The following is a 25750-nucleotide window of genomic DNA, read 5'->3' on the forward strand; positions in this document are numbered from 1 at the left end:
TGCACGAGCAGAAGATGCATATCAACTTATTGGAACTCAGAGCCGTCCGCTTGGAATTGCTGGCGTTCCTACCAAAAATAAGATCAACTGTGTGAGAAGTTGGCCTGATATGCAGTGCTCACTATTCTAGTGATCACTATGCATCAGTCCAAACGACCCTTATGGTGATTGGTTGTAAGTCAACCTTAGACCAGCTATCCTAGTAGCGTGGATACGAGCAGTCTTCGGGCTAGACTCTAGAGGGCGTGTTAAGCCAGCTGTTATACCATCACATACCCCTTGAACACCAAGTGAAAGGACACCACACAAGTGTTATGAAAATAAACAGTGTATTTATTAGAATCACAACAGCCCTGTACTCTTTGAGGACAGGGTACTAAGCACACAATGAAACTCTTAGGAAAATACTTCAAGTGCACAATCAATACAAGTGCCCGAGGGCACAAAGTTTAGTGGTCTCGGGCGGACCCGATAAGGCAAGTCTGAAGCGATAGGGACTCGGGACCCTTAAATAAGGAGGCTATGCGGGCACCGAAATGCCTAAGTTACCTAGCCCCAAGGGCTGTGGCTGCACAAGTCTTTACAGACGTCGGGAGTCTTCGCTGATGAGCCAGGAGCCGGAAGGAAGGAGTTGCTGGCCGGCGACCAGTGTAGATAGTTCGTAGAGATCCAAGCCTGGATCAGAGATGGATGACACCTGAAAGCAGAGGGGACCAAGTTCGTACTACTAGCCAGTAGTCAGAGGGTACCAGGAGGGCACCGGATGATCGTCACCTCGACTAGGTGAGTGGGCGACGCTAGGCTCTGCAGTCTCACGGACCAGGATGGAGGTGCGAGCTGTCCCACGAAGGTTGATGCTGTCGGCGTCGCTGGGCCCAGGATTGGGGCAACAAGCCTTGGCAAATTTCAGGGCCACGTGGTGGGCCTAAAGTGGCGTCTTGAGAGGACCAGGAGGGTCCGGGGTGCTCCTCTCTCAGAAGGGAGCAAAGGCCAGTCTGGAGCAACCAGACCAGCAGCGTTGGTTGTCGGGTGTCGTCAAGGAGGTCACAAGCCAGCGGCTAGTGATCAGACAACGTGCTGAACAGCAGAGAGCAGAAGAGCCCCACGCAGATCGTGGAGATGCTGGGAGGCTGCACTTCGGTGCTGGAGCTGCTCAGGGTCGTGGCTTCTCGGACCCCAGAGCACTCACCAGAGGATCCCTCTGTGGTTGTGCCGGTTAAGAAATCGTGCAGGTCTTGATGATGGCCGGTCCCTCGAGGTCTCGTCGCACCCACAGATCTCAGCTGAGCTGACGATGTGGGTAGAGGTCAGAGGTGCCAGGGAAGCCGGTTCTCGTCGAGCTTTGCCGTCGGATTCCTGAGGAAGGACTTGCAGCAAACCGCAGAGTTCTTAGATGGTGCCTGCGGATGCAGGGTGACTACTCCTTAGCCACAAGAGAGAAATCTTGAGAAGAGTCGAGAGGTCCTTTCGTAGAAAGTATTCTTGATTCAAAGATCTAATTTGGAAGGGTCCCCGCTCCTGCCTTTATCCTAAAGAAAGGGGTGGGTACGTGACTAGTCCTGCCCTAGGGGTGGGACCAGGAAGGGGGGTGGTTACACCCCTCTCCCATGCCGGACTTTCCCCAGGTCAGGGGCTGGGGCGCCCCTGGAACTAGTTCTAGCCGGCAGATGCGTAGTGAGCACCGGGGTGCCACTCCGCAGTCACCTTCTTGTAAAGCCCTGCCTACCCAGGATACACAAAACCCTGTCTGGGATGGTGCGAACACCGCCCCGGACAGGAAACACTTTGTCCAAGCTCTCCTTGCTGGAAGGACTCCCAGCAGCAGGAGGTCAGACTCGTGTCTGTGGTGGCAGCATCCATTTTGTGGAGCTGAGGCTTCAGTTAACTTTAACCGGGATTCACAGTTACGTACATGTCGTGTCCCTCTAGAAGGGCGGAATGCTAACCCCGTCGCCAGCATTGGTGAGGGGGCAGTATCCCGATTCGTATGACACCTTACTCGACATGTCTTGATAACGCGATACCGAAGTTAGCGATATGGTATGCGTTATCATGGAACAGCCATTGGGTCTTGGTTCCGCAAGCTGCAACCGGGCTCGGCTCGTGCCAGAGCCCAATTCACACGATTCCACGCACTCTGCCTTCAGGATTATCAAGGCCTGCCATAGGAGTGACTGATAGGAACTCGGTGTCCATTTTAGGGTTAGATATAGGGATACTATACCTAAAGCAAAGGGCGAGTACGCCGCCTTGCCCCAGCTGTCGTGCAGCCAGTTGTGTTAGATTTAGATGGCCATCCAGCGGTGGCATAATACATGCTTCAGCCCCTGGTAGGCCCTGGGTACACCGATGCCCTGAGTTACAGGGTCTGACAAGGTGGCCCAGTTCCAATTGGAAATGTACCTAAGGTACATGGAATCCATTTTAGAGAGAGAGCAGTGGGCCTGGGGTCCTGATTGGCAGGGCCCCCGGTCAACTAAGTCGGAAAACCAGCAAAACACCAGGCAAAAAGTCGGGGGTAACCATAGTCGGGTATCTACCTTCCTACACACTGTTTTAGTAAGAACGGACAACACAACAGCTATGCATAACTTTAACAAACAAGGAGGAACCAGATCACTCTCCCTGTCGCAAAAGGCCCATAGAGTATGGGAATGGGTACTGCAACACTAGATATCCAGAACAGAGGAACATCTCCCAGGAGACCAGAACGTCCAAGCAGATACACTCGCCAGGCTCAAATCTACCTGCCACGAATGGGAGATCACCAAGGGGTTCTAGACAACATCTTCCAAAGATGGGGGGGAACCAACAGTAGACCTCTTCGCAACAGCAGAGAACGGGAAATGCTGGTTCTTCGCAAGCTGGCTTCCCCAACGGGGATCCTGCGGGAATGCGTTTCTGATGGCATGGTAAGGCGTCTTTGCCTACGCCTTTCTTACAATTCCCCTCCTGCCACGAGTTCTTATGAAGATCAAGAAGGAGCCGTGCCGGGTGATCCTGATAGCCCCATGGTGGCCCAGGCAGCACTGGTTCACAGAGCTTCCTCTACTGTCGGAGGTCCATCCGATTCGCCTTTGACCAATACAGGGGCTTCTGACTTTGTCCCAGGGACAAGTGCTACATCCAGATCCGAAATTATTGCACTTAGCGGCCAGGCTCCTGAGCACTGTAAGTTTCCCTATCTAAAGATCTCAGAGGAATGCAAAGACATCCTATCAAAAGCCAGAGCGGAGAGTACGAACAAGACCCACAGAATGAAATGGGAAAGATTCTGTCTGTGGTGCCAAAGATGTAACATTCTTTCTCTGAATTTGGCAGCGCATGAGATTATTACATACATTTTACTTTTGGCTCATGCATCGATAAAGGTACATTTAGCTACAATATCACTCTACAGGAGGACTTCCTCAGGACCAACTATATGGTCTGGAAAAGTCATCCAACAATTCATGAAAGGATTATTCCGGGTTTTTCCTCCAGTAAAGCCTCCACCACCTCTATGGCAGTTGAACATTATTCTTTCTCAAGTAATGAAACAGCCCTTCAAGCCAATACACAGGGCAGATCTTAAATTTCTATCATGGAAAGTTCTCTCATAGCGCTCACTATAGCCAGGAGAGTGGGGGAATTACAGGCTCTCACGATTCAAGACCCTTTCTTACAATTTCAAGAGAATAGAATGATACTCGGGACTAATCCAAAATGTATTCCAAAAGTTCCAATTGACTTTCATTTAAATGAGCCACTAATGCTCAAACTGTTCTTTCCTCAACCAACAACCGCAGCGGAAAGAGCTCTCCACTTGCTGGATGTCCAACGCTGTCTCAAATTCTATTTACTAAAGACAAAACCCTTCCGCAAATCTTCACAACTGTTTGTTGCCTTCAGCACACCCAGGAAGGGCTTCCCTTATCAAAAAGAGGAATCTTCAGATGGATTTCCAGTGCAATAGAGTATTGTCATCAGACCATTCGACAAGAGCAGTGTCCACCTCCACTGCTTTGTTTGCGGGAGTTACCTGGATGTCTACACCCTCCATTATGCCACCTACTGTGGGAGGAGGCATAGTTGTAGCCTGGAGGAAACCCCCCCCCCCACCTCTTCCATATGGCAGAGACTGAAAGATATGCTTCACCTCGCTTCCTTCACCTTAGGGGTGGAGTTGGCAGAGGTGGGGCACAACCTATTGTTTCTATTTTTTGCTGCAGGTTTTCCCGCCAAAAGTAGAGGTGTAAACGGGTTGGCATCAGAGGTTAGGGGTGTCATTGCAATGGGGGAAGACCTTTGAAGCTTCCATCTCTCGCACTGTGCCCATCCTGGGGGAGTAGGTGTGAAACCTCTGCACAGGACGTGCTTTGTTTCTGGTCCCAGAGAGGGGGGGCTCTCAATCCAGGGGTCCAGAAAGATTTCTGGTGGTGGCAGGATGACTAAAGCTAATCTGCGACCACACCAGCTTTAGTGGAATTTCAGTGGGCACCTCTGAGGTGCCCTCTGAGTAGATGTTTTAATAAATGACACAATGGCCTCAGTGTGTGTTTATTAAGGAGTACTTTGGTACCAAACACTCCTGCGTTCAGAGAAGCCATTATGTCCTGGGGAACTGCAGTTGCATAGTTTCCAGCCCATGTACTCTCTTTGGCGTCCCTGGCACTTACACTATCTAAGAATAGACTTGTATATTATAGGGGATTATATGCTCATGCAAATATTTGACAGTCCCTGCTCAGTATATTGTGTTGTGGTGCTCCTGCACCACTGACAGGGTACCACTGTTACCTTGCGCAGCTGGTGTTCCACTGGCACAGATAAAACTTTGTTAGTTGTAATCTGCAGTACAGTGGAACCCCCCTCCCCCCCCCCTCACCCTTCCCGTCCCACCCCATACTCGTAATTATGCCCTTAAGTTAGCAAAGTTAAACATTTTGGTCTGAATAATATGCAAACTGGCTAACTTATTAATTTTTTGTTTGTGTTTCCTTTTCCAATAGGTACTATGTGTTTAATTCTTCAGATGGATACATTTACAATGCTGTCAAACAGAAGAGGCAACCTTACTAAAGCTTTAAGGGTTCCAATGTAATTATTAAAAATCTTTTGCGTATTAAATGCAGAGGTATAACCCCATTACGCTCTCGGAGTACCGAATACGAAAATCGTGATAATCTTAATGTGTTTACAATAATATAAATATCTGCATTGCTCATTGTTCTGGTTTCATAAGTAAGTTTTATTTCATATTTGTCTACCAATTGTAGCCCCCTTTGTTTCCATAAGTGGAAAGTTTACAGTAAACATTTGAAAAGTGATTTGTGGTTTTCCGTTATACTGTCTTGGGGTGTATCAATCTGTATATGCAACAACAAGGTCAGTTTCCCAGTCGTCACTGAGCGAGAGTCTGACTTTGCGTACCAACGGAAAAAAGGACCATTATCACCATTTAAACGCATGGGAAACTACTACCATTTAAAAATATATATATATATATATATATATATATATATATATATATTATGTATTGTAATAAAGGCTTGTACAAATATCTATTTTCGCAAACTGCCAATTTATAAAGTAATTGCAAATAAAAAAATTAAAGTGTTTTTTTGTTTCCTGTTAGACTCTAAAATAAAGTGTATCGCTGTAATTATTATTTATTCATAATTATTGTGGTTTTAAAAATAAAATGTCTATTGAAATCTCACTGTTTTCATTTTTCCCTCTAAAATACATTTCAGTTAGTAGGTAAAAATTAAGTATTAACTGGGTATTAATATAATACCCCGCCCATTACCCCCATATCCTGTCACTAAAGGTGAATCTAGAAGTGCTATTAAACATTATTGAAATTTAATGCTAAAATAAAATGTATTTAGAGACCAAGGGGTCTATAACAATCTCTATTGTAAACCCTCCGACCTTAGGTCAGAGGCTTTACAACCGAGGTAGCCCATTTCATTTCTGACCAGCTGATTACCATACAGCCGGTCAGAATTGAACTGGCCTGTCATTACAGCTGGATTGCTACTGGCTCCAGGAGCCCATAAGCCATTCAGAGACCGGCCTGTAGTCCCATAGGAAAGTAGGATGCTTGGTTTCCCACAGTCTTTCTGACATGGTAAGCCTGATGGAAAGCGAGTTTTTTTAAACCTGTTTTTTTAAACATTTGAAAAAAAAAACACATTGTTCAATTTAAGTTGTTTGCAATGTCTAAATTAGAATATCAAAAATGTATTATTTATATCTATGTTCCATAAATAAAAAATGGACACTAAGGGGTCCATTACGATGTCGGGTGGGTCGCCAACGCCATGGTGGCGGTGGCGATCCTCCCGACATAAATGCCCGCCTGCTACCCTTTTCCCCCCGACACGTTACGATGGTGGGGGGGACCGCAGCAGAGGCAAACACCGCCCGCCACTTTTCGGCCCCAGTCTCCTTGCGTCCGGGGCGGAAAAGGGTTCATGTTGTGCCATATTTGGATTTGTGTGAATAGGTGCCTTTCCGCGGCGGTGATGCTGCCACGGAAAGGCAGGTGGTCTTTGCTTTGGGGGATCCCCTGCGGGCCCCCCCGGTGAAGGCTGAAGTCGGGGTGCACAGGGGGGTACCTAAGGTACTCCCCTTTATTTGCATGTACAAAGCAGCAGGCACCGCGCGGTGCCTGCCGCTTTGTATAAGCAGATGCGAGAAAGCATTTTTAGCATTGTGGCGGGCGGTGCAGAGTGCACCGCCCGCCACAATGCTAACAATGAAGGATGTGCCCGCCACTGTGGCGGGTATATCCTAATTCCCCCAACGGAACCCCTGCCCTTATGGCGGGCGGTCCAGCATACTGATAGGGCCTCATTAGGAAGGCCGGGCAGACTTTGTCCGCCCGCCGCCCTAAGTATTTTGACATCTTTAAATCAAAATGTATTTACATTTTTTTTCTCGAAAGACCTATTAGCCAAAACAACAATGAGATCATTAAAATATCAGTCAGCAATATTGCGGCCCAACACTTTTTTTGGGTCGGGGGGGGGGGTATTTTACAAACTAGAGTTCGACAGTTGAATCTGCCTGAATACTATGCTTCCAAAAAATGTTCAGGAGGAATGCCATTCAGTATGATGGGAGCCTGTGTTTGCAACAACAACACAAATGCCTATAGTGGGTAAATCTCACTTGACAAAATGACAACATATAGAGTGGACTTAACAGAGTCCACGAAGTGTCAAACATTTTTAGGTGGTGGACATACCAAGTAAGTAAGGATGTCAGAATACAAAATCTGAATGGATGAGTTGTAAAATGTATCTGCAGATCTGTATGGATCGCATACGAAAAACGTGGGGCCCCATTACGATGTCGGGCGTATTGCCTCTGCCAAGCTGGCGGTAGCAGCTGCCGGTCTGGTGGAGGTAATCCTTTCAACAGCCATTCCCAATTCCACCCCGCCATATTAGTATGGCGGGGTGGGGGAGGGGGGTGGGGGGGGGGGGGACTGAGGTGAATGGAAAAACCGTCCGCCGCTTTTCTGCCCCGGTCGCCTTGCCATATTACAATGTGCAAAAATGTATGCCTTTTCGTGGCGGCGTTGCTGGCACGGAAAGGCATGTGGTGTTCACTTGGGGGGGGGGGGCCTGCAGGCCCCCAGAGTGAGTGAGGGAGGGATGGGGTGTGCACACGGGGTACCTGTGGTACCCCCCAGCATTTGCCTAAACAAAGCAACAGGCACTGCGCGGTGCATGCCACTTTGTTTATGCAAATGCGTGCACTCATTTTTAACATTGTGGCGGGCGGTGAAGTGAGCACCGCCCACCACAATGTTAAAAATGGGGGATGCTCCCGCCACTGTGGTGGGCGCATCCTAATGCAGACTTCGGGACACCCACCCTTAAGGCGGGCTGTCCCGTCTTCCGTAAGGGTGTTGGGCGGGCAAAGCCCGCCCGGCATCTTAATGGGGACCAAAGAGTACACTTTGACCTTATGGATCCATGGCACACATTTCCACATTGACTACTTTTGGGTGTCAGTGAGACAGCTTTGTAAGGTAGAGTTTGCATAAAATGTTAAACCGCAAAATATCGTCATCTTGCAATATTAAGAAAGAATATGTTAAACTTAATAATGATATACTAGTGATATACATTAAGGAATGTTTGAAGTCAAATTTTATGTTTTTACCAAAAGTTTTCAAAAATTTTGTAAAATGAAAATTCTCAACAGTAAAATTTAAATAAGTCAAGTGATAACACAATTGTAGTAACAGCCAATTGCAAAATGTTTTTTTTTTCAGATTTCAAAAAGTTATCATTTCTTCCAAAAATAAAACACACACACATCCTTCTAAATATCTAGTAGCTTCGTGTGGCAAGTATCACCAGCACTTAAACTGCCGCCGCCCCCCCCCCCTGGAGGGGCTCTGCATCCAGCGCCTGCTAAACTGCTGAGGTGGGCTCATCCTGCACGCCGCACGAGACTCCATTGTCCAGGAGCCTGTGCGTGATCCCACCTGTGCGGAGGCACGCCCACCGTCATTTACATCAGTATCTGTTTTCCGCAGCGCGGGACGAAGCCCGGACAAAGGGCGGGCTGTCCGGGGACGACAGAGGACGGGCCGGGCCACACCTCGAACGCCCTCTACCTCAAGGTAACTGGGCAAGTCATAGGTACGCAAAAGGTATAGAGCGTACTGTAACCTATATCCATCCAGGGGTGTGGGATTTATACTCCACTGTGACTGAGGATGGCTAAAAAGAAATCCATGTAAGGAGGGGAGGGGGGGGGGGGGGGTATTGAGGCAGCCAAACGTCAGAAACTGAGCAAAAAGAAGAAAGTAAAGGAAACACCTAAGCATGCTGGGATGAACTGCATTATGGACAATATTAACCCCTTCACTGCGGCGGCTATTCGGCCGCAGTGCTAAGGGGGCGGGGTGGCCGCATGCTGGTGACGGAACTGCTCCGTCACCAGCGTCGGTGGCGCTGTGCTTATGACTGAGCGGTTCCGTCATGGCCAGCCCTGCTCAATGGAACTCTCGGCGCGGAATTTGCGCCGCGCCGAGCTGGCCATGACGGAACCGCTCAGTCATCAGCACAGCGCCACCGCAGCTGATGACGGAGCGGTTCCGTCATCAGCAGGCAACGGGTTAACAATACTATTGATGATTGCCAGGAAATCCTATCTTCTGATTTAGGATTCCTAGAGGTCGTAGAGCCGGCTAAGGATTCAGGGTGTCCAAAGCCTAATCCATCAGAGGTTGAAGGCCCTACTATTACTATCCCTGAAATGTTCAGAGCCAGTGCTAAATCGAGTATGACTGCTCGGAAACAACAAGGGTAAACAGGTTACACAAAGGGGGAAAGGGTAAAGGTTCTCCCTACTGGTGAAAGTGAGGGAAATTTCCAGGTTTTACCTGTGATCGATATTATTCCAACTCAATGCTCAAACAGGTTCATGGTACTGGCAGAGATTCAACAGGAGATAGAAAAAGATACCCTTTAGTAGTGGAAAGAACACCTCTCCTTTAGTAGTCATAAATGATGCTTGTGGCCACATAACCCCAAGAGACAGCCTAGGAACTATTAGTGATTTAGTTAATCTAGTCTCACTACTTAGGGACGAGATTGAGGGCATGAAAAAATTAATAATTAATTTAGCTGTAACTACAAAAAACAATCTAGGTGACCCTAGGTTTCAACCAGGGGTTTCTCATAAGACAGCTACTGCCTATCCAACTAAACTTTCTCAAGGTTCCCTCCCATTAATAGGGAAAAGCGTTCCCACAAGTAACAAAATGCAAAGGGCGGATTATGCAGAGGGGGAAGTGACAAGTATATGTAATACCCCTATTCCTACCAACAATAGGCCAGACCACTCCACGATCCAAACCAAGGCAGTAAATAAGCCTAGCGTCCAGAGGACACAGAGGGGCTCCAATTGGGGGGGCAAGGATCGACAGGGCCTATACTATCAAAGGAGCCAAGAATGATGGCAGGGGCACAGCATCATGGTTTCCCAATAAATTTAAACAAAGGGCCGCCAAATTACAGCTCAGAGCCCACTAGGGTCCAAACACATGTAAAGGGTAATTATGCCACAAATACAATATTCATGACAAATGTGCCCAAGTGCAAAGAGAGACCTGATTGCCCAAGGGAAGGGGTAGACTCCCTGACTAACAAGGCCATTCACTGGCTGCGGAATGTCAGAGGGTGTCGATCGGTTATTAGGGACGACATAGTCAAAGCTAGGAGATTCAACCATCCTGGGGCCACTCATGATGTTGTTGAACTAACTTTGTCTTCCGATAACCTAGCTGAGAATCTGTTCATGCTAGAATTCAGATCAAGCCCCCCCCCTATACATTTTGAGTATACAGCTGAGAAAGATGCTCCCTTTTCCATTCTCGCCTCCCTTAGTCAAGGATAATAGGCATAGGTCTAATAGATGTAGGCTCAATTCCATTGATTGACTACCCAAAAGGGGGACGGACGAAATGACTACCCAAAAGGGGGACGGACGAAATGACCAAAGATCCCAGGTTTTGGCAGCCCTAGACCATCTGATTGGCGCTCAACCAAGTGAGAGCAACATACTAATTGCAGGGGACTTGAATATGACCTTTGAACCCATCTCAGTAGGTGACGGGTACTCTGGAGAAGATGTGGATTCCGAGTGTGGAATCCCCAAACTGGACTTAAAACCAGTAGGCAGATGGACATAAAGCATAATCCAGATGAACTCTATATGTAGCGAAAGGGGGCTCAGAGCACTGAATGGAAGAACCGCGAGTGATGGCCAGGGTAAGAACACCTTCGACAACGGCCGCTCGCAAAGCAGGATTGATTATGTTATCTGCAACCTGGCAATTTGACACCTGATGAGCGACATGAAGGTGGTTACTAGACAGGAGAGTGATCATAACCCCTTGTGTATTACTCACCTCATATGGGGGTGGTACCTGGAGGGACAAGAAATCGTCAAAGAGGTTCTAGCAGAGATCGTTCCAACGAATGACATGAGGCGGGTTAAGTGGCCCCAAATTATGACGAAGAGCGAGGTGCTAGAGAGCATTAGTGAAGACCTGGATAAAACTACTTCTGCTATGGAAACCATATTGAGGATAGGAACTGAGAGTGGAAATGAACTGGAAAAAAATATTGATCTGCACTGTGACTTTTTTTTAATCTAGAAAGGGACATTTTTATAAGGTAGTCCCCCATTCTTAAGGCAAGAATAATCGCCCAAAAATAACGGGGTGGTATAACGAGGCTTGTAGGATGGCAAGATCTTCTCTGGGAACAGCAATTAAAAATAGAGACCCAATGGTCATTAGGGAAGCAAGACAGAAGTACAAGGCCAGCATACATATGGCCAAGAAGCAATGGGACGACCAGCGCTGGCAAGACCTCAAAGCTGCCAGCATTGCCAAGGACTCCAGATTATTTTGGAGTATCGTTAAATGGGGGAAAGGAGGTCTCCCCGAACCACCGACTAATCATGTTTCGCCGAGCAGATGGTTAGAATACTTTGGACCCCAATATTCATGCCGCCCTGAGGATAAGACTAGGGAAATTGTAGACACTGCTATATTTTTAGTCCCTCCTTTCAATAACACAGATGTAGCAGTAGCTCTGGATTCAGTTCCAAGAGGGAAGGCTCCTGGACCTAATGGGGTTCCTGCTGATGTTTTTCTGTATGATAAAACACGATGGGGCACGTACATATTGGAGCTGGCTAATGCGGTGGTGCTTGGGGCACCAGTACCAAAGTCTTGGCAAGGGGCTGTAATAATCCCTGTGTATAAGAAAGGAGACAAAACACTCCCTGTGAATTACAGGCCCATTAGCCTAATGGATACGGTACAAAAGGTGATAGGTATAATGACCCTAGCAAAAATTATGGTTTGGGCAGAAGAAAACAATGTTTTGTCATCCTACCAAGCAGGCTTTCGTAAGCTTACTAGCACCATATAACAAATATTCAGGTTCACGCTACTTCACTGGAAGACAGTGAAGCTAGGGAAGGGCCTCTATGCTGCTTTTATCGACCTTCGAGCAGCCTTCGACATAGTTCCTCGGTCACAGCTGTGGAAAGTGTTAGCCGAGATGGGTATGCCGCAGGAAATTCTGTCATTAGCGATGAGACTGCATGAGTAAAACGATGCAAAAATTCAGTGGGGGAGGCATGGGCAAGTCACCGCTGAGTTTCCGTTACAGCGGGTGGTACGCCAAGGCTGTGCCATGGCCCCCACGCTCTTCTCATTATATATTAACGGTGTAGTGGAGCGTATGTTGTCTGGAGTCGTAGATGCTCCCACTTTGGATAGAGCGAAAACGCCATTTCTATTATTTGCAGACGACACGCTCATTATGTCCAAAATCCCTAATGGACTACAGCGTGCCCTGAGGATTTTTGAAGGCTTTTGTGTTGATCGTGGGCTAGAAGTCAACGTAACCAAAACAAAGCTTATGGTATTTAACCCACATGCCAGCTTCAAAGGGAATTTTTATATGGATGGCCAAAAGGTGGAAATGGTCTCAGACTTAGTCTACCTGGGTATCCACATAGCAAAGGGCGTAAAGTGGGGGAAGCACACAGAAATGGCGGCCCTCAAACTACGTCAAAATGCAGGTGCTATAAGTGCTGAGCATAAAAAATCTTTGACTAAACCGATCCTGCCAGCACTTCAAGTGTACAAGGCTAAAGCACTCAGCTCGGCACTTTATGGTGCCGAGCTTTGGGGTTTTGACAATTTAGCCCCGTTAACACTTGCTGAAAACAAATTCCTGCGTAATCTTACTGGCCTCCCTAAAAGCACACCCATGAAGCCATTGCGCTATGAACTAGGTAGGAAAGCCATATCAGACCTGGCTAGACTACGACCCATTTTATATTGGCGTCGTATTTGGGTCACTCCTAAACTTGCTCATTATGCGCAGGGTTTTTTAGATGTAGTTAAAACTGATAAAATACATATGATAGGCTGGCTAAAGGAATTGTGCAGAACACTGGAGAAAATTGACATGAAGGGGCTGTGGGAGAACCCAGAGCTAGCCCAGTTCCCGTCAAAAGACATTCTAAAAGCAAAGTACTGGGAAATGGTAGCCCACCGGAATTGGAATGATGCAGACCCCTCCTTCATGGAAGGCCATTTCTTTGAAGGGGAAGTTTCCCCGTCCCTGGAGCCCTATTGGGACATAATAACTAAGCCTGAGGACAGGAAACTTTATTTCCAGCTTAGAGTGGGGTCACTCCCAATTAGACCGCTGACGGAAAGATGGGCTGAAGCTAATTCCAATGTTTGCTCAGCTTGTAATAGTGAAATCGAGTCTATTGCCCATCTTCTTTTTGTTTGTGGGGCCTATTCAATCCCTCGATGCGTTTGTCTAAGGGCGATGTGCAAACAGCTTGGTACGAGAGAGAGCAAGGTGGCTTTAAGAATAATCTGCACCAGCACTTTGCCTGTTATTTCTGTGGCGGTTGCCAAATTCTTGGGGTGGTCATGGTCCATCAGAAAGAAATTCTTATTGTAAATGTAGGTCTGCTGAGATCAAGCTGGGCATCTTACCCCCTAGCCAAGTGGAATGCTTTGACTACCTACTCTGGGTATTTACTGGTTTTATAATTATAACTCTGTATGTTTTTATTACTGATTTTAATATTTGTGAAGCCATTCTTTTAAAACTTTTTTGTGTAAATTACTTTTTATTTTTTCTGTAAATCCATTTTATTATGGACCAAAATGGTTTTTAAATGTATTATGCTTTTATGAGTTTTTACCTCGAATAAAGCAAATTTGGCTTCATATAAATGTACCTATATATGTATATGAATATATATATATAGAGATATACATGTATGTCTATATATATATATTTATATACATATATTTTGTTATTTAGTTAGAGAAAGCAAAGCAGAAATATAGTTATTAAGGTAAATACAATGGGGAAAATGTTATCCATTGACATGCTCCGACTGTCCCACATACATCTCCAATATTCTAAAAATTATAAAAATGAAAGATGTTTTTTGTTATACATTTTTTTTAATTAAATCCTACAAAACATGCTAAGAATTTTTTTATAAAAAAAAATATTTAAAAACTTCTATATTTGCAAGTTGTCTGTAATAAGAATCATAATCATATACCTAAAAGGATTTCGATTATATAGTATAAACATTTTTTAATTTTACATGGTATAATCAGGATAAATACAATATTATTGAGAGCAAAATTTGAAAACTGAAACATGTAAATTGTAGGATAAACCATACAGACAATAGTACGTTAGTGGGAAAGTAGGATTGTGGATGGGTAAAATTAAGTTTTCGAATTCCAAGCAGCGTAAACATTGTAAAAGTGTTATTTGATGTAGAGGTAAAATGTAGTTTTGCAACAGTAATAAGTGCAAGAACAGTGAAATAATTGTTTTGCATAAGGTTAACGTTTATTGCTTAATATTACATTAAGTGGAAGATTACAAACATTGGATTATAATTTAAAGAAAATAAAACACATAAAAAATTCTAAATATCACTAAAAATGTGTTTATAAATACATACATTGAGACTAAATAATTAAAGTATAATGTGAAGAAGAAATATTTAAAGTGATAATATCAGAAATAATAAAATTTAAAAACCAGCATTGACATCATTTTTTTAACTTTGAATACAATGCGGCCAATAGAAATATCTATAGTACTGTGGGTGTATTTAGTACAGAGATGTGTCGAAGCAGTCAGACAGATCCACATCAGGCTGCATTTGGTGAGATGGGATAGGAAAAAGCATCAAACGATGGATTACGATGCAACGTTCAGCCATGCATTTCATACAGCTTTTTCTACATTTATAAAGCTGGTAGTATTTTTGTTTGTTCTGGTCACGATCAGAGTTTCTAACAAACATATACATACTCAATGGTGTAATCCTCAATTGGTGTACCACATGGGCATACTTGCATGATGTTACTAGCATGGGCTGTAGGGATGTTTTAAAACAAACCTGTTCAGATTAAAGCTTGTGATGCGGACCTTTTCCAGCCTGCAACACAAGTGTTTATAAAATAGAGAGGTTTGCACATGACTCAAAGGCAGTCGGTTCACAAAATAGGTGGGTGGGAGTACTGACTAATTGTGAGTCGATCACATTCTTGCAGCAATGGCGTTAAAACAGTCTTCCAAATGCAATCATTATCCTAAATAATGTTATCCGTGTTAATGTTAGTTACATTCCAAAAACAAAACAAAAGGAAAAAAGTCTTTACCATAACATAAGAAAATGTGAAAAGTTAAAAAGACTGTTAATAAATGTATTATTACATCAAAAAATGAATACGCTTTAGTAACAGATATTCGAGTAGAAATACCTTTACTAAAGTATTAAAATAAGATAATTAGTACGTTTTATAAATGAATATAAATAAAAAGTGAATACCAAAATAATAATTTAACATTCTCTTTGTAATTATTGAAATACATATAAAAAAGAAATAAAATAAGAAATGATACCAAATATTAATATATATATGATTACAATAATAATCTGTGATATTTTAAAATATGTAATTTAAAAATATGTAAAATTATTAAAGTATATAACTTACAATGTGGAAAATTATCTTACTTTCATGTGTACATATTTATATATAACAAAAGTCACGCTAATGATATCAAACAAACATTATCTGAAGTACATATAAAGCTTTAATGTTTAATATTTAATTATGTGTTATAGATTAACATTCTATTTAATTTTGACAAAGACAGCAATTTACAGGCTTTTAAAATAGAAATCGCTAACTCAGCAGAAATAACTAAGTATTGCACAATATACGTATTTCTCCAATTAATATTAATAAACGACAAATAATAATTATTTAATAAGAAATATTTTAATCCACATCACATACAGCTGCACAACAGTAACCAGTCAGCTATAACATGGGGGTGTAGTAGGATGTCGGAAGGATGTTCGCCGCCGGCTGTTGGTGGGATACACTGGACATGCGAATGACATTAGTCTGCAAATGAGCAACGGAAACCTGCCAGTCACATTGTCATTGCTGTGATAACAGCAGCAGTGGTAAATCACAAACACATTTTTTCGACCAGTAAAAGTCCTCAGACTTAACAAGTGGCAGTGCTGGACAACAAAAAAGAAAAGAGACCGTGAATGGAGCAGGGTATGACAACAAAAATTATGTCGCCAGAGTACGCAAGCATTTCATCTTCATTGGAACCCCCATTGAAAGGCTTGCAGAGACTGGTACAGAGGGAACAATGTGGCCCACAAATATGTTAGAGGGGAGCACACTGTAAATATCAATTTTTATATATCCACCTACAAAAATTATTGAGTTGGAAATATAAAAAGAAATCGAATATTGAGGACATCCATATCATTGGACAAAATATTGACCCTAAGGTAAGTAATATTGAATTTTTTAATATCCATGTCAGTATTATCAAAGTTAATAATATGGATATTTGTATTATTGTAATGTATATTATTATGTTTCCGTTTAAAGTTTTGGTTAATTTTTTTTAATTTCTTTATTTATAATTACAATCTTTCTCTATTCTTTAATAATTTGAAATAAAATTAATGGTATGTTTTAGTACCGGAGCGGGGTTGTGGGTTTATAGGGCAATAGGGTGAGAAGTAATTTAATAGTAATTAACTAACTATTTGAATGTATTTATTAGTATGGATAATGATGTAATGTATAATTAAATATGAATTGACAATTCATTTTTTCAATTGATAATTCATTATTTTTAAACGGTAAATAAGGTTTTTAAATGTTAATGAAAAATGTAATAGGTAATTAATATTTTCATTTGTTAATTTCCAATTTTTAATTTGGTAATTTAATTTTAACTTGGTAGACAATATATATGATAGGGAATTAATATTTTAATTGGTAATTTGTGTTTATGATTTGGAAATAATTTTTTATTATTTGTTCATTAAAGTGTCATAAAAAGTATTTTTGGGTTTGATAATAAATGTTATTGTTTACATTTTCATTATTGTGATTTAATTTTAACCTCCTAAGCGCTGCTGACGACCAATGGTCGTCGCGAGCGCTACCTCCCTAGTGCTGCGCAAGTCCATTGGACGTCCATTCAGCACTAGTTCCAATGGACAGCCCAGCACTGGGGAAGGATATTTACACACAGCTAAGGTGTTAAATATTATTTTTTTGTATTGAAAAATATTTTATTGTTTAAGATTGAAAAAAATTTGAAAAATATTTGTCAATTAATATTCATTTTTAGGTATTGTTAATTTATTGTCAATTACATTTTTAAATTGTAATGCCTTTTCATAATTATTAATTTTTTGTAAATGATGTTGAAGTACTTAAAAATGTAATAATTCTTTAATAGAAATCTAACATTTATTTATAAGTATGTGATATTTAAATCCTACGATATCCAACGTTACCTTACTGTTTCAGTACCTGGAGTTGGAATAGTAATTTTAAACCTTAAGATTTTAAAAGCTTTACCTACATTTGGACCCTCTAGAGTTGGAATAGTAATTTGTACCTCTATGCTGTCCAACGCTTGCCCAACAGTAGAAATCTTTGGAGTTAGAATAGTAATTTTAACTCATACGTTAATGAACTATTTCCCTACTGTTGAACCCTCTGGATTAGGAATAACATTCTTTTACCCCTACGCTATACTAATCTTTCTCTACTGTTCCACCCTCTGTAGTTGGAACAGTAATTTTAACCCCTACGCTATAAAATGCTTCCAATACCGCTGACCCATCTGGAGTAGGAAAGTAATTTCGAGCCCTACGCTATACGAAGCGTTCCCTTCTGCTATAAAATATGGAATTGGAATAATAGTTTGTAAAGCCTACGCTATCCAACGCTTTCCCTACTGTTCAAACATTTGGAGTTAGAATAGTAATTTTTACCCCTAAGTTAACCAACGCTTTCCCTACTGTTCCACCCTCTGGATTTGGAATATTAAAGTTTTAACGACGACAAATCCCAACACTTTATCTAATGTTGCCACCTCTGAAGTTGGAGTAGTAATTATTACCCCTACGCTATCAAACGATTTACCTACTGTAGCACCAAATGTTAAAATTACAGTATTGGGGGGGGGGGGGGATTGAATAGTTTTTGAAATTATTTAGCTATTTCAAATTTGTATTGATATTTTTGATAATTTAGTGTAATACTAAAGTTGAAATTATCGAAAGTAAATGTAATTATTTACAAGTATTAAATCAAATTAAATATTTTTTATTTATGTTATCGTTTTATGTTTAGATGTATATGTAATTTCTAACATTTTTTACTAATGTAAGGGTTAATAAAATAAGTTTAAAACGTTATTATCAAATAAGTAAATATTAAATATGTTATGTATATGTTTAATTATTGATACATAATGGTATATATATATAAATTGTTAATTTAAAATTTCAAATATTTGTAAGCATGTTATTATTGTTTACAAATATTATTTGATGTATTCAACCCTTTTTTTAATTTAAAAAGAAAAAAGTATTTTATAACATGCTTATTTTTTTTTCAATATTTTTGTACTTAACATGTTGTAATTAGGATGTCAATCTTGTTAACTTAGATATGCCTGCGGCGATTGTTTTTTGTAGGTCGACATTTAGCACGAAAAACTTTGGAAGTGATTTGTTGGAGGGGTGTGGGTAACAGGTGGCAAAGCCTGTACAGTGCCTGAAACACAGTGCAGGGAAATGCAGGACATGGTCCTTTTGACATTGCAAAGTTGTTGCTTGCAGAAACATCCGCCGCAATGTTAATGGCTAGGCACGTCCCGCCGCGTTTGTATTTGGAATGCAGAATAAAAATAATTAAAACAAAAGTTATGCCGTTGCTCTTCAGGGTGGTCTTGTCCTGCTACCATGCCAATCGGGGTTATTATGAGAAGGCAAACCTAATGAGGCCATTAGTGCCAAAATTGTATTATATAATTTACTGAATTATTTCTAAAATAAAGAAGTAATAAAAAGCAAAATTTTTAAATTATTTATAATTTATTAATTTCCGTCAATCTCTATACACCAACAAACTATATGCTGCTCCAGAAGCTTAAATCCCAAAAGACAGTGAATTATAGAAGCAACAATTATTAGTTATATTTTTGATATATTATATATTATTTGCTTGATTCCGAAATTGCATTTATTTAGATAAAACCCTAAATACTTCGGCAAAGGAAGATTAATGGGGTATTGAATTTTTTTTATTCATTTTAATTATGTCAATAATTACCATTATAAAAAAAAGGAATAACAGAGATCTAAAATTGTAAAAAATTATATTGTATAAAATAAGATAAATAATTTGATAAGAAGGAAAAAATTATAGTTCAATATTCTTCAGTTGGATATATAAGTAAAATATAGTAATAAATTCCAAAATACTAACAACTGTATTATTTTACCTTCAAACAAATATTCTTGATTAGGATAATGTTGCACGCCTTAAATTTTAGTGCAAATATTGCATACACAATTTTTATGAATAGCAAAATTTAATGTATCAAATTAATTCTGATAAACAATATGTCATGAGTGCCTGAATTTTACTGTAGCATATATCTAAGAAAGTCTGTGTGTTGCTGTACCTTTACTTGTATCTTATGCAACCCCAGCAGGAGACCTAACTTATAAGGACAACACAGTACAAGGCCACTGACAACAAGCATCAGTTGAGCTACTAACTGAGATGCAATTTGGTATGACAATGCAGTATCAGTTTTCTGTGTCAGGTACTATAAACACACGGAAAGTAAACCATGAGAGGAAATTTGATGAGGAAGTCACATGCCTTAAAAATCAGTTAGGTCAGACAATGCAAGTGGTTAACGTGAACGATCATTTGCATGACTACAGAACATAACACTTGAGCAAAACAACCGGAACATATATAACTTCTTCTGAACATGAAAAATGTAATGGCTTTAAGTATGAGAAATAACTGAAAAAGTTAATTAAATAAAAGCAAAAACATTTAAAGAAAGGATAGAGGAGGTATGCTGATTTGATGCACAGTTGAGTCAGGCACAGTCACAGGCCATGTTAAAGACAATCACATGCACAAGTGATGGGCGAGTCACTGGCCATGAGGACATATTGCAGATAATGGAATTGTTAACAAGGCACTTGCCTCGTTCGTTGCCTTCCTAAGCGCCTTGAAACCCTCTGGGTATGTAGTGCGCTATATAAATTGTATGACTTGACTTGACTTGACTAATAAATAAATAAAATTCATGATCAATTAAAAAAAAACATGAATTCATTAGGAAATCGAATAATTCAAAAATAAAAAAATAAAAATACACAATAAGCGCTATGGATTTCGAAAATGCAAAATGTAAATTACATTTGATTGTTCACTCCTAAAAATCATACACAGATGTTAGAAAATGTGAACAATTTATTATATAAATCACAGAAATGACATACATGAAATATATACAGTCCATTGTAGCACAATGCAGTTGTGCCCAATATTTACCCTGGGATTTCATTTTGACCTTTGCACAAAAAAATAATAAATACAAATGAGAAAAAATGAAAGAAAAATATAAATTCATCCATAGCATATAAAGTTAAAAAGAAAAATATAAAAAAACTTTGTTAAAAAAATGCTTCATTAAAACATAAAAGAAAAGAAAAATTTAAATAAGGTATCACACATGGAAATAAAAGATGGAGTTCATCCATGCACTGTGTACTAGGGAATACCAGGTGCTTGCCACACGGTGCAGGGATCCTACAGTGGGCATCCTAGTTATCACATTAAACACCAACCGTAGGATGCAAGGTGAAGTAGATTTCAAACATGCTTTCAATGTGTGAAAGCAGGATATTAAAAAAAAGAAAAACGTTAATCGTAAGCCAGACAGTTTAAATCGCAATCAATATAAATTACATACCAGTTGATATTGAGGAACAGGTTCCTGGAGAACGTCGGAAGACAGCGTGAATAACCAGCCGGTTTCAATTCAGAAAGGCAGTCTTATAATCAGCCAGTCGTAAGGGAAACTGACGGTTTCAGTCAGAAAGGCTACAACCTAAAGTAATATAATTTTTTTAAAAGCTCATAATGAAGGCCTATATTTTAGACATAAAACAAATAAAAAAGTATGAAAAATGATTAATGTGTTGATTACTAGGAAAGGTGGATTTTAACAACCCGCCACTATAGAGGTGGATTGGTACCGCCCACCAGACATGCAGCGGTCCAACAACAGACAGAAGGATGCGCCTGATAAAAAGGGCGAGCGAATCCTGGGCCTTTGATATTGCAGGAAGTGTTGGGGGAAGCAACAACAACTGCAATGTTAAAGGTGCTTGCACCGCATTTTACTGTACAAAGTGGCAGGCTCCACAAAATGACTGACAGTGCATGGAAATGAAGGGGTGGTACCATGGGTACACATCAATGCAGGTACCACCACCCGCCCCACAAAAGGAGCCGGCAAATAAGCACAAATGGCTCTTCACAAGAGCCTTTAAACAGCAGCACCAAAGGCATGGAAAGGGCTATTATAGGACACAGCCTAATATGGGGGATGGTGCCTGATAGGCAACGTCAACATATTAGTGGGCCTTTTCCATGCACGTGACAATAGGTGTTATTGCCACCAACTGAAAAGCGGAGGACAGAATTTGTATCCGCCACAATACCCTACTCCATGGTAATATAGCGGTGGGTAAATCAGCATGTGATGTCGATCATAAAAAGAAACTAATATAATACATATTGGTAAACCATAAAGGTTATCATGGTAGTAAACATCGAACTGTAACTATGTATTACACAACAAATATGATTCATAAAAAAAATAGTGGTAAACTTAAATACCTCCCCTCTACTATTAAAGTAATTGAAATGAAACATATTTAGAAAAGTAAAGTTCCCTTATCCGATAACAATAGCTAGAAAATGCAAGCTTGTCTCCCCAAACGCGTGCAAACAATAACAGGGCTAGATGAAAAAATATACTGGAAAAAACAAATAAAAAATGGAAAAAAATAATGTGTACATTTGAAGTGAATATAATCAAAGATTATAAGAGTAGAGGTGTGAAAAAAATATATTAAATTCGGAAAATATGTCATAAAATAGTATAACGAAATTATAAAATAAATAGAAATTAATATACTAATATACCAAAATGTTGAACTATATAGTGAAACTAGTTAACTCCAGTTTTTGTTACTTATTTGTAACAAAATATATACACAACTGTTCAAAAAGTTACATAAACTAAAAAAATTATGAAAAAATATAATGTATATAAATGTATTTCAAGTTGAAGTTATAATTTAAATAATATTTTTTAACATACATTTGTTAATTGGAATAAAAAAAATCAGATGTAAAAATCTCCCACCCTTGATCAAAGAATTTACAGCTGCATGGTAATATGCCAGTAAAATTAAAGTACAAGTGCCTCATTTTCATAAGAGCAGTCGTAAAGGTTTGAAACGGTCATTCCAGATAGCTTGAAAGCTAGAAAAAAAACACTTGAGCCAAATCTGTTTTTGACAATAAAGAAAGTGAAGGATAATTTTGTTTGTGAGACTGAGGAAGACAATTTAAGGAAGGATATTTAAGCCGGTATGGTGATCAAAAAAAAAAATTAGGTGGAAAATTAGATTTTTTTAAATAAATATTAAGGGGCCCATTAGGATACCCTTGCAGAAGACGAGACCGCACGCCTTAAGTGCCTTAAGTGCGGGGGTCCCGAAGTCTGCATTAGGATGCGCCCACCACAGTGGCGGGTACATCCACCATTTTTAACATTGTGGCGGGCGGTGCTCACTGCACCGCCCGCCACAATGTTAAAAATGAGTGCACACATTTGCTTAAATAAAGTGGTAGGCAGCGCGCGGTGCCTGTCACTTTGTTTATGCACATGCTGGGGGGTACCACAGGTACCCCCGTGTGCACACCCCACCCCTCCTTCACTCTGGGGGCCAGCAGGGGGCCCCCAGAGTGAAAATCGCATGCCTTTCCTTGGCAGCATCGACGCCACGGAAAGGCATCCAATTTGGCACATTGTAATATGACTGGCGGTGTCTATGAGACACCACCAAGAAATTATTCATTTTCCACGACCGGGAGGGAAAAGCGGCGGAAGGTCTTTCCGTCCGCCCCGATCTCCCCCGTCATACTAATATGGTGGGGGGATTCGGGAATGGATGCCGGGCTTATTGCCTACGCCAGGCGGAGGCAATACGCCCGACATCGTAATGGGCCACAAAGTTTGCAAGTAATTCTAGGTAGTAAACTTTTTGGGAGTTAGACACACGCCAAACCTCCGTGTACTAGCAGAGATGTATGTTTTAAAGAAATGTGTAGGTTTGGTAAGGTTTCAATAGATGGCCACTGAGCAGGGTCCCCCCGGCAAAAAAATTGCATTTTTTTAAAAACAGGTGATTATGGGATAGGTATGTTTAATGTCTCATCTAAAATGTTTGTATTTTTGAATGACAAGAGTAATTGGAACAACCACATGAGTGAGGTTGCAATTGTAATCGGAAACTTTGGAGAATGCAGGGTGGGTGGAAGTTGATGTAACCACACGAATAGCGGAACTTTCCATCAACGGAATGTGAATGAAATTGATTCTTTTTAAAAAAAAAGTTGATGTTAAAAATGGGATTCTGGGTAACAGAACATGGTAAAAGGCATACAAGTTAGAAACATCATGGATTTGCCTGGATAACTAAATGTCAAAATTGTATAGCTTTCAGATGTTTCACTAGGTACCAGCAGAGGTAGGATTAAATATAGAAAGATAGGCACTTTAAAAAAGAAAGGGTACGTTTCCAATGCAAAAATGTGGTGGGTGCACGTTATATTTTACACCGTTTCCTACTGCAAGCACTAAGCCTACACACACAAGCGAGCTACCGTTTTTATAATGAAAATTGTGGAATAACTGGTGGGTAGAATTTTGTAAATACAGTAAGATTTCCATCTCAGAAATGGGAGGAAAAAAAATGTTTTGAATTTTTGGAGCTTGCAGGGAATTCTGGGACACAGAACCTGAAAAGAGCCACACAAGTGACCACATACTGGATTTAACTTGGAGGCTCGTTAAGTAAATGTAAATGTAAATGTATTGGCATTTATATAGCGCACTACTTACCCGTAGGGTCCCCAGGCGCTTCGACCGCTGCGAAACCCTTCCTGGCTTCCCTGAGAGATGGTCCCTTAATGGGTATCTCCAGGGTGAGACCAGGCATCCCCGGCGGTCTGGTGGGGCCGTTAGTGAAGATGAGGCAGGCTAATGCCCAGAGTTGCCGAGTGTGATCGCTGATCAGAGTGGGCACCGAGGCGAGAGAATTATCGAGTCCGCTGACCCTGGTCCAGAAACCTGCCGCGCCGGGAATCGAACCCTGGTCCCGGGCCGTCCTCTGCTCTCGGGTCTGCCGCCTCTAACCAGTGAGCCACACTACTTAAGATGTCCTGATGTTCACCAGCTCTGAGCCGGCGGTGGCGACATCAACCACATCATAACGATTGAAAACCACGTTCATATTACAATGGCGGGGGGTATCAAAGTGACGCAAAGTGCGTACGCCTCTTTTCATCTGGCAGACAATGATTCAGATTGTCAGCCGGGCAGAACTAGTATGGTGGTGGTGCATAACAAGCACTGCCATCCATAATAGGATGGTGTGATAGAAAAACATGATTTCCCCTATTACGTAAAAGAGAGCACATAGGGTCCCTACATTGTGCCATCTTAATGTGAGGTTAAGACAATACATAACTGTAGACAGCACAACAAACATACAGTTTCAGAGTGACTTTATGTCGTGACAAGTGGTCTATTACACTAGATATATGTAAACACATGTATATATTAGGTTTTTAGAATTATTATAAGAAAAGTTTGTATATATTGTAAATATTGTTTGTGTTACAATAATGTTTAAGTAAGTCTGTAATAATTGACACTGATATGTATTTTCTTTTGGTTGTCTGTGTTTATTGTGTAGGTGGCACTAAGCGCACAACACCATGGCTCCCTGATGAAGGCTTGTAGCCGAAACGCGCGTATCATTAAGAGACTTTTGTTTTTTTGTTTTTTTCATCTTTAACCATTGTCTTCTAGCCATGTTAGATATAAGAATATGTCTGTAATTGATTTACTTGTTATTTGAAATTATTTATTTAGTGTATTAATTGAAAAAGAAAACAAAGTACAAAAGTAATATATGTGTTAAAACAAGGTTTACCACATCAAATACAAAGAATATTTAATAATTTAAATAAATAATAAAAAAAATGATTATTTTCAATAAAAAGTCTGTTTGTGCAATTTAGTGTATGTTCAAGGTAACACAGTTCCTATTCCATTTTATTGTGTCTAATTATGTCCACAGTTTAAGTTATTTTTTGTTCACTAAACCTGAATATTGCAAACAATTGATGTGAAGCACTTTCCATGGTGGCTTCGCAGATGTTGAAAAGATGGGACTAATTGCTTTGGGAGACCGTTGTGGACCCCAAAGTGGGTTGAAAGGGTGGGGGGCTGCACTGGTCAGGTACATGTGGTAGCAAACCTCAATGCCATACATAAGGTGGCGTGCCACTTGGTCCATGGCAAAGAACAACATGACTGTTGGGCTTTGCGGCGGGGGCAGGTTACAGTGGCACACTTGGAAAAGTCAAAGATGCAGGATGAGACTGCCACGTTAGCGGTTGCATACTAATTGGCAGTGT

At 40.9% G+C, this 25750-nt stretch overlaps 1 long non-coding RNA gene across 4 annotated transcripts in view; it reads left to right on the forward strand.

Annotated features, from left to right (window-relative positions):
- The window catches only part of LOC147726937 (uncharacterized), a 66991-nt gene extending 41779 nt beyond the window's left edge, over nucleotides 1-25212 (forward strand). For 2 of the 4 annotated variants that reach the window (XR_015309299.1, XR_015309301.1), the window contains 2 exons: nucleotides 4992-5079; nucleotides 25024-25212. This is a non-coding gene — a long non-coding RNA (uncharacterized LOC147726937). Of the gene's footprint in view, nucleotides 1-4991; nucleotides 5625-25023 lie in introns of those variants that run through there. The other 2 variants (XR_015309302.1, XR_015309300.1) reach the window with 2 other exon arrangements.
- The last annotated feature ends 538 nt before the right edge of the window (nucleotides 25213-25750 follow it).

Source organism: Lissotriton vulgaris, chromosome 3_1 (genome assembly GCF_964263255.1).
Source record: "Lissotriton vulgaris chromosome 3_1, aLisVul1.2, whole genome shotgun sequence".
Classification (NCBI taxonomy): Eukaryota; Metazoa; Chordata; class Amphibia; order Caudata; family Salamandridae; genus Lissotriton; species Lissotriton vulgaris.